We start from the raw sequence: 7,580 nt of genomic DNA on the forward strand, positions 1-7,580 counted from the left end.
AGGATCTTAGTTACCTGACCAGGGATTGAACCCGTGCCCCCTGCAGTGGAAGTGCGGAATCTTAACCACTGGACTGCCAGGGAAGTCCCATGCCTTTGGTGTTGTATCTAAAAAGTTATTACTATACCCAAGGCCACCTATATTTTCTTCCATATTATCTTTTAGGAGTTTTGTAGTTTTGCACTTTACATTTAGGTCTGTGATCCATTTTCAGTTAATTTTTGTGAAGGGTGTTAGGTCTATGTTTGGATTCAATTTTTTGCATATGGGTATTCAGTTGTCCCAAAATCACTAGTTGAAAAGATTATCTTTGTGCCATTGTATTGCCTTTGTTCTTTTGTCAAAGATCAGTTGACTATATTTACATAGGTCTATTTCTTGGTTTTCTATTCTGTTCCACTGATCTACTTGTCTGTTGTTTTGCCAGTACACCATCTTGATTATTGTAGCTTTATGTAAGTCTTGAAGTCAGGTAGAGCCTGTCCTCTAACATTGCTCTCCTTCAATGTTGTGTTGGCTATTCTGGGTCTTTTGCATCTCCATACAAACTTTAGAATGTGTATGCCAATATCCACAAAATAACTTACTGGGATTTTGATTGGCATTGCATTGAATCTAGTATCAAGTTGGGAAGAATTGACATCATCACAATATTGAGTCTTCCTATCCCTGAGCATGGAATATCTCTCCATTTATTTAGTTCTCTGATTTTGTTCATCAGAATTTTGTAGTTTTCTTCATAGGTATCTTGCACATATTTTGTTACATTATACCCAAGTATTTCATTTCTTGATACTAATATAAATGGTATTATGCACATTTGAAACTTAATTTCAAATTTCACTTGTTCATTGATAGTATATAGGAAGTTGACTGACTTTTGTATATTAACCTTGGATCCTGCAACCTTGATATAATAACTTATTAGTTCCAAGAGTTTTTTGTTCATTCTCTCAGATTTGCTACATAGATGATTATGTCATCTGTGAACAAACACAGTTTTATTTCTTCCTTCCCAATGTGTATATCTTTTATTTCTTTTTCTTATCTTGTTGCATCCACTAGAACTTCCAGTATGATGCTGAAAAGGAGTGATGAGAAGGGACAGCCTTACCTTGTATCTGATCTTAGTGGGAAAGCATCAAGTTTCTTACCATGAAGTATGATGTTAGCTGTAGTTTTGTTGTTGTATTTGTTTGGTAGATATTCTTTATCAAGTTGGGGAATGTCTCCCTATTCATAGTTTACTGAGTGTTTTTATCATGAATGAATATTGGATTTTATCATGAATGAGTATAGTTTTCCATCTATTGTTATGATCACTAGATTGTTCTCTTCTAGCCTCTTGATGTGATGGATTATATTAGTTGATTTTCAAATGTTGAACCAGTCTTGCATACCTGGGACAAATTCCACTTGGTGGTGGTATATAATATTTTTTATATAGTTGGGCCTCTGTATCCATGGGTTCCATATCTATGGATTCAAACAACCGTGGGATCAAAAATATTTGAAAAAAATGTCCAGATAGTTCCAAAAAGCAAAACTTGAATTTTCTGTGCACCAGCAACTATTTACTTAGCATTTGCATTGTATTTACGACTATTTACATGGTATTTACATTGTATTAGGTATTATAAGTAATCTAGAGATGATTTAAAGTATACAAAAAGATACACATAGGTTATATGCACATGTTACAGAATTTTATATAAGGGACTTGAGCATCTACAGATTTTGGTACCTGCAGTGGGTCCTGAAACCAATCCCTGGTGCATACTGTGGCAAAACTGTATGTTATTGAATTTGACTTGCTTTTATTTTTTTTTTGAGGATTTGTACATCCATGTTCATGACAGACATTATTCTGTAGCTTTCTTTTCCTGTAATGTTTTTGTCTGATTTGGTATTGGGGTGATCCTGACCTCACAGAATGAGTTAGGAAGTATTCCCTCTGTTTCTCTCCTCTGAAAGAGATTGTAAAGAACTGGTATAATTTCTTCCTTAAATATTTGGTAGAATTCACCAGTTGACTCATTTGAGCTTGGTGCTTTCTATTTTGGAAGGTTGTTAATTACCGATTCACTTTCTTTAACAGATATAGATCTATTCAGATTGTGTATTTCTTCTTGCGTGAATTTTAACAGAATGTGTCTTTCAAAGAATTGGTCCCAGGGCTTCCCTGGTGGCGCAGTAGTTAAGAATCCACCTGCAAATGCAGGGGACATGGGTTTGAGCCCTGGTCTGGGAAGATCCCACATGCCGTGGAGCAACTAAGCCCATGCGCCACAACTACTGAGCCTGCGCTCTAGAGCCCATGAGCCACAACTACTGAGCCCACATGCCACAACTACTGAAGCCCGTGAACCTAGAGCCCATGCTCCTCAACAAGAGAAGCCACCACAATGAGAAGCCTGTGCACCACAATGAAGAGTAGCCCCCACTTGCCGCAACTAGAGAAAGCTCGCACGCAGCAACACCCAACGCAGCCAAAGATTACATAAATAAATAAATAAATTTATTTATTTAAAAAAATAAGAATTGGTCACTTTCATCTGGGTTATCAAATTTATGGGCATAGAGTTGTCCACAGAATTTCTTGATTGTCCTTTTAATGTCCATGGGATGTTTAGTGATGTCCCCTCTTTCATTTCTGTTATTAGTAATTTGTGTGCTCTTTTTTTTCTTAGCCTGGCTAGACGCTTATCAATTTTATTCATATTTTCAAAGAAACAGCTTTTGGTTTTACTGATTTTCTCTATCGATGTCCTGTTTTCAATTTCATTTATTTTTGCTCTAATTTTTTTTACTTCTATTGAGATATAATTGACATACACAGCACTGTATAAGTTTAAGGTGTACTGCATAATGATTCGACTTACACACATCATGAAACGATTATCACAATAAGTTCAGTAAACATCCATCATCTCATATAGATACAAAACTAAAGAAATCAAAGAAAAGTTTTTTCCTTGAGATGGGCACTCTTAGGATTTACTCTCAAACAACTTTCATATGTAACATACAGCAGTGTTATTTTATTTATTATGTTGTACATTACATCCCTTGTACTTATTTATCTTACAACTAGAAGTTCATGCCTTTTGACCACCTTCGTCTAATTCTCCCTCCCACCCTCCCATAACCACAAATCTGATCTCCCTTCCTATGAGTTTGTAATTTTTTTAATTTTATTGGAGTACAGTTGCTTCATTTTTGAATAATAACTAAATGACAACACTATGTTAGTTCCTGGTATATAGTGATTCAGTATTGTTATACATTTCAAAATGATCACCACAATAAGTCTAGTTACCATCTGTCATCATACGAAGATATAATTATTGACTATATTCCCCACACAGTACATTTCATACCTATGACTCATTTATTTTGTAACTGGAAGTTTGTGCCTCTCAATCTCCCTCACCTATTTCTCTCATTTCCCCACTCTCTTCCCCTCTGGCAACCACCTGTTTGTTCTCTGTACCTATGACTCTTTGTTTTTTCATTTTTGGTTGTTTTATTTTTTAGATTCCACATATAAGTGAAATCATACAGAATTTGTCTTTGTCCAACTTATTTCTCTGAGTATATAATACACTTTGGGGTCCATCCGTTTTGCTGCAAATGTTAAGATTTCATTCTATTTTATGGCTGAGTAATATTCCATTACTATATATATATATGGTTGCTTCCATATCTTGGCTATTGTAAATAATGCTGCAATGAATAGAGGAGTGCATGTATCTTTTCAAATTAGTGTTTTTGTTTGCTTCAGATAAATACCCAGGAAAGGAATTGCTGGATCATATGGTAGTTCTATTTTTAATATTTTGAGAAACCTCCCTACTGTTTTCCATAGTGGCTGCTTTTAATTTCACCAATTTCTGCTCTCATTTTTATGATTTCTTTTCTTCTTCTTACTTTGGATTTAATTCACTTTTCTTTTTCTAGTTTCCTCAGGTGGAGGAACCTGAGGAAATTGATTAGATTATTGATTGTAGAAATTTCTTTTCTAATGTATGCATTCAATGCTATAAAATTTCCTCTAAACACTGCTTTCGCTGTATCCCACATATTTTGATAAGTTGTGTTTTAATTTTCATTCAGTTGAAAGTATTTTTTAAATTCTCTTGAGATATCTTCTTTGACTAATATATTATTTAGAAGTGTGTTGCTTAATCACAGCATATTTTGGAACCTTTCAGTTATCTTCCTTGTCTTGATTTCTAGTTAATCCCAACACAAAGAGCAGACATTTCAATATTTCTATTCTCTTAAATTTGTTAAGGTGTGTTTTATTCCAGAATGTGGTCTCGGTGAATGTTCATCTTGGTGAATGTTCCATGTGAGCTTGAGAAGAATATATATTTTACTGTTGTTGGATGAAGTGATCTGTTATTATATCCAGTTGATTGATGGTGTTGTTGAGTTCAGCTATGTCCTTACTGATTTTTCACCTGCTGGACCTGTCCATTCTGATAGAGGGGCACTGAAGTCTCCAATTACGATAGTGGATTCATCTATTTCTCTTTGTAACTCCATTAGCTTTTGCCTTACATGTTTTAATGCTATATCACTTTTCTTAGCAAAGGTATTTTGTAAATTTTGTAAAATTATATTAATATTTTAATGTAAATGCTTAACACTTAAAATTATCAAAGCTCAATTTAAATACAAAATTTTATTTAATAAAGATGATTAACTCCAAGAATTGTACAGCATTTCATTTCTGCTACATAATGCCAACCCTATGCAATACAATAAGAACTGTATCATTCACTGTTCATTTTTTCCACTGCTCTTCTGAATCCTAAAGGGCAGAGGGGGAGGTAATCAAACAGACACAAAACAAAATACAATCCAAATAAACTGAGCAGAGTGATTCCTGATAGTTATAAGTAGCTAGGGGATAAATGCAGGTATTGCTCCCAGGTTGATAAGAGGCTTTCTTTCCACAACTTAGTAAAAGCTTTGTACTAAGTACTTACTGTACTTAGTAAAAAGCTTTGTCACAGTTTAAGGATGCATGTTCTTTAGATAGTTATTACACATACACAGTGTCTGTAAATACTAGAAATATAAGTTAGACAGGGTCTATGTATTCCTCAAAAGTTGGGTACAGTTTTAAAAAAGGTGAAGTAACATGATTTTCAAAGTCCACAGGAATCCTGCCTGAAGAGTTTGAACCGCTGCCAATAATTCGTCTTCACTGTGCGAGATTCTTAACTCTGGGACCCTTAGGGTTTGTCCAAACTGGATTTTCTGGCTTTCAGTATAGCAAGTGCATCTTTCACTGTGTGGTAAATAACATTCTTCACCTGTAATTTATCTTCATGATTAGTTGTGTTTGTGACAGATACCAGAATTCCTGAGTAAGCCAGGAGCGTTGTTTACCATGCTCTGGAGAAACAAAATCTTCAGTCACTGTGATACGGCTATATAAGTTATGAACTTTATATGGAATTCCAGATGGGATAAATGCCACATCTCTGGGAAACTGTATAATAGCCCAGCCTTGGACTCCATACTCTTTTTTTTTTTTTTTTTTTTTTTTGGCGGTACACGGGCCTCTCACTTTTGTGGCCTTTCCCGTCGCGGAGCACAGGCTCTGGACGCACAGGCTCAGCGGCCATGGCTCACGGGCCCAGCCGCTCTGCGGCATGTGGGATCTTCCCAGACCGGGGCACAAACCCGTGTCCCCTGCATCGGCAGGCGGACTCTCAACCACTGCGCCACCAGGGAAGCCCAAACTCCATACTCTTGATGAAGATGCTTTCTTAGTGATCAGTCTAAATACCAGCTCTGATCACTGATAGGACCATGGTTGCAGGGTTTTCTTGAATTTGCTCTTCTGATGCCTTTTTAGGAATCCACATTATCTTCTTTGTGTCTTCATTAGCATATATTTGCCAGAAGCCTTCTGGCTTCTCTTTTCTTCCAATAAATTGCTTTACTGTGAGTTCATGAGAATATCCATCTTGCACAATTTTAAGGACTTCTTGGTCCACTCTCCTTTGGGATTTCCTACATAGACCAGGACATTAGCTGCATCTGATACGTCTCAGTAAAGACATTGCTCCACACTTTTGATCTTCTGGAGTAATTAATCCATAATTAATCTTGGGACCCCAGTCTGGCCAAATAAAGTAGTCTGGCAGCCTAGAGACATAATTCAATTTATCATCTCACCCTGTGTACTCAAGCAGTGGGTGCTGACCATCAGATCAGCAAACCCGGAGCGCATCATATCTCTAAAATCTCCCCCTGATAGCCAGTCCTTAAGTATCAGCATTGTTAATTCGTTTTCATTTTCCAGGAGATTTGGAACATCTTCAAATCCATTCCAGAAGTATCGTACTATGGCTTCTGTGATTATTTCACTGGTCCTTGGTATAGACTGAATGTTTGTGTCCTCCCAAAATTTGTATGTTGAAACCTAATCCCCAGTTGTGATGGTATTTGGAAGTGGGGACTTAGGTTTGAAGGCAGAACCCTCATGAATGGGATTAGTGCCCTTATAGAAGAGACCCCAGAGAGCTCCATTACTCCCTTCCATCACTTGAAGACACAATGAACACAGCCACCTATTCCAGTGGAAAGTGCTACACAGTCATGTGCCAAAAGGTGTAGCTGTATAATTCCATTACAGAGAGGGAATGAAGGACTGGGAACAAAAATTCAATCTATCCCCTCATTCCAACAAACTGGGGAATGAAAGAAAGAAATGAGTGTTGAGTAGCCATCCAATTGTGTCGACACCAGAGTAGTCAAAAGAAGCCTTAGAAACTTATTTTTCTGATTTAGTTAGCAGGAAGAAGAGGAGGAAGTAAGGAAATGGTAGAGTTACAAATTGCTTTCCTGGGCAGGGGTTTCCAGCTACAACATTGCTGGAGAGTTGAATAGGCTGATATAGACTCTTTAATAACTCAAACTCTCAGTTTCATAGTCTGAATGCCTGTGAATAGCAAACATCTCTGATGTAGTATGTGCCTGGTACTACACTAAGTACTTTACATGCATTAGCTCATTTTATCCTCACAACAAACCTATGAAGCTATTCTCACTTTACAGTTGAGAGGTCAAATAACTTAGGCAGCTGCTTACGCATGTGAAAGCTATGATTAGAGCCCAGATCTCTCTGATTTCATTCACTCAGGCATCCACTACTTGCCAGGCATTGAGCTGAGGATGCAGACCAACGACACAGCCCCTGCCCTCCAGGACTTCAGATCTTAAGTTTCTAAGCTGTACATCCCACTAGACGTTACATGTCAACTAAAAACAATGAATCCAAGACAAATATGTGTGTTATTTTTTAAATGAATATACTTTATGTCAGTTACACTTCTGAAGGCTTATCATGTCATACGTCAATAAACTATCATACCAACTCTTTGAAGTAGGTACTATTATTCCCCATTTTAAATATTAAACTGAGATCCCTAGAGGTTACCTTTGTTATACACTAGAAAGTGATGGAGCAGGATTAGAAACCAAGCCATCTGACTCTAGAGCCTATCTTTCACCACACCTGCCACGTGCAGCACATGGTTAATAAAATACAGATTTCT

Source organism: Leucopleurus acutus (assembly GCF_964270905.1).
Source record: "Leucopleurus acutus genome assembly, chromosome: 6".
NCBI classification, from domain to species: domain Eukaryota; kingdom Metazoa; phylum Chordata; class Mammalia; order Artiodactyla; family Delphinidae; genus Leucopleurus; species Leucopleurus acutus.